The sequence below is a fragment of the Anomalospiza imberbis genome, chromosome 2, assembly GCF_031753505.1.
Source record: "Anomalospiza imberbis isolate Cuckoo-Finch-1a 21T00152 chromosome 2, ASM3175350v1, whole genome shotgun sequence".
NCBI lineage: Eukaryota > Metazoa > Chordata > Aves > Passeriformes > Viduidae > Anomalospiza > Anomalospiza imberbis.
The window spans coordinates 13,226,830-13,229,782 of NC_089682.1; the positions used below are offsets into that span (position 1 = coordinate 13,226,830).

A 2,953-nucleotide genomic window follows, 5' to 3' on the forward strand; every position below is an offset into this window, starting at 1 on the left:
ATAGCACATGGATGCCACATCTGGACTATAAACTGAAAAATCTAAAAATAATTCATTTGTGTCAGTAGTCTTACTAAGATTGAATAATATCTTCATTAAATTTTAATATATTGAAAATTCAAGAGAAAAGATGGCATGCAGTACTTGCATGTACTGAAATATGAAACATAACCAGGGCATTGTTGAACTCATTTCAGTGTAACTCCTGAAGAATTGTCCCATTAGTCTCTGGCAAATTGTGAACAGCAAAAAAAAAACCCTATGAAGTGAAGTGAAAATAACATCACCAAACAGCCTACAAAGGACTATAAAATAAGAAAAATGGTGTGAGAACAAGGTCAGCATCGGACAATAAACATCTAATATGTGTGGCTGAAATATGGTTGGTCACATTTAAATATTTATTCATTTTAGGAATAATTCAGTGCAATAACATTACAACTCTTTTGCAGAACTTCTTATTTGAGGCATCCTTCATTCCTGTGTCTACATAAATCCAAGAGGATGAATAAAGTTGATAAACAGCTTCTGGATCAGCAGAAATTCTCTGTGGACAGTCTTTGCTTGGTGCTTCACAGATTTCATAGGTCACCAAGCTGAGTCCCATAACCACTTGGGGGAAAACTGCTCATGCTGGTGATAGACTACTCCACTCTAGCCCCCTGTTCGTAGATCAGGATAAGGGGGCTGAGAAAAACATCGTAAAGCTATTTTTTTTTTCTGAAATGTATTTTAAAAATACAAACCTGAACAGTTCTTCAGAAGCTACTTCCTGCCCTGATTTTGTAACAGCCCCTGAAAACCCTGCAGGTCCTAAGATAACACACAGGGTTGCACTTTGCCAGCACTTTATAAAGTGTCGTTATCTCTTGCTGCTCCAGTTCAAGAAAATGCTGCAGGGTAGTGTTTTACCCAGGAACAGCAGCGTCAGTATCAGATAAGACAGGAGAAGGGGAAGTGAAGTGGTGGAGAGGATTTGGGACAGGAAAAAACCACTACATATTCCTGTAGCTTTGCCACCATTTGAATAGTCCACCAAGGGATGAAAGAGTAGAACAATATTCATGGCTATTGCATCTCTGCTAATTCTCTCCCAGACTGAAAGAGTTCATTGTTCCTAAAATGCCATCTTTGATCAACTGCGAATTTCAGGCCTGTTTTGCAAGGGTCACAGCAACATTCAGCAGCACTTTAAACCCAGTGGCTTTCTGAGCATCCTGTGCAACACTGCTTGTAATGGTACAGTCAGGCACTGTTTGTCACCACTCTGCTGTGACGAACTTCTGTGGCTCTTTTTGTCTCGATGGGCACGTCATAACTGAGCAGTGTGACAGCCTCAAGCATCTGGGAGCTAAAAAGACTTAAAAAAATTATTATGGACTTTCAACCTTTTGACAGTTGAAAATGCTGATGCCAACAGGAATTTTGTTTCCCTGATGAGCACTTGGTCCAAGAGGTGTAGTTTTGTCAGCTCTGGCTTAGGGAGCTCAGAATCTCAATTCCATATGACATTCTTTCCCCCTTTCATTCCCCCCTTTCACTCAAAGCATGTTTGTATCTGCTACAAAATGTTTTTTCTAGTTCTTGTCCTGTGCAGAAGTCACTGTTAGCTCTCAGTGAAGAACATTAATAATCTGCAGTGTTTGCATTTATTATTTGTTTTTTCTCATTCTGTGAACGTACAGTATTTTGATGTGTGTGAAGTGAAAAAAAAATTTTGAGAGCAACCAAAATCTAGGCCCTTTCTTTCACCCCACTGTGGCATTAGTTATCTAAACAATGACAACAACAACAACAATATATCTCATTAAAAAGTCATCAAATTCTTGCTGCAAGCAATTCATTTAAAGAGAAAAGGAAAGGGAAAAGTAGGTCTCCCTTGACATTCAAGAGAACTGCATTTCTAAATAATGTATTGTGGTGGTCAAATGCCAACACACAGGCAGATCATTTAACCAGTCCTTTTGGGTGGCAATGCTAAAAGGACTTTCCTAGTAGTGCAAGCCAGTGACTTTAAGGAATTATGGCTCCAGTATCTCATTTATGAAAAAAGGGTAAACACTGCTGTCAGTATGAGGGGGAAATCAAATCTGTGAGGAAGTGCAAGGAAGGAAATGTGTGTGCAACTTGAGAAATCATGAGGAAAACTGTAACCAAAATATGAAGAAATAAAATGAAATAAAATTTAAAATAAATAAAAACACCGCCCTATTTTTTTGTATGAACAAACAAAATTAAATCACAAAGTATTAAAATGGTATAGCAGGAAAGAAGACACCCCAATCTACTTTAGGGAAATACAAGTTTAAGGCAGTGATGAATAAATAATAAGGATGGCTGGGTGGCTGTGCAGTAGTGAGGGCATCACCTCAGTAATATTTGAACCTTCTGACCCCTAAGTGAGATCTGCAAGGTAGTTGTTGGACTTGGACTGTGTCTTAGAGGCCTGAAAGAACAGAGTTTTGCTTTTTCACAAGAATTAGTAGCCAAACCTCTTAAGATGATTCTTGCTGAATTCCGCAGGCACTGCAGGTGCTCTAAAGCAGGTCACTGATATTGAAGTGCCTGTGTATGTGCTTAGTTACTGTTCCACTGGCACTCTGATTTGCTCAGCTTTTGAAAGGTCTTGGTGCCCTTTGAACTGATGCCCAAATATAGGAAAGGCAGCCAGGTCCAGGCTGTGACAGCCAGTGCCACACCTGTACCTCCAGGCGGGGCAGAGGATGCAGCACCTGCTGGACAAGCGGGTACTGCCGGGGCGGGAGTGCCCCGAGGTACTGCCCATTCCAGATGGGAGCTTCAGAGCTCACTGTGTGCCAGCAGCTGGGAATCACATCTTTTCTCGAAGGAAACAGCAAATTCTTGGCCCACTTTACTGTGATCACAGCCGATGCTTAATGAATAAGAAGCTGAACTTAACTGTTCTGAAGGTTTCATAAATTTATCCCGTTTT

At 40.3% G+C, this 2,953-nt stretch overlaps 1 long non-coding RNA gene across 1 annotated transcript; it reads right to left on the reverse strand.

Moving 5' to 3' along the window:
* Nucleotides 1-378: 378 nt before the first annotated feature.
* Nucleotides 379-2,629, reverse strand: LOC137465719 (uncharacterized). Its single transcript, XR_010994807.1, has 2 exons — nt 747-2,629; nt 379-480 (listed from the first exon to the last, which is right to left on the reverse strand). It is a non-coding gene; the product is annotated as an uncharacterized lncRNA (long non-coding RNA).
* Nucleotides 2,630-2,953: the final 324 nt, after the last annotated feature.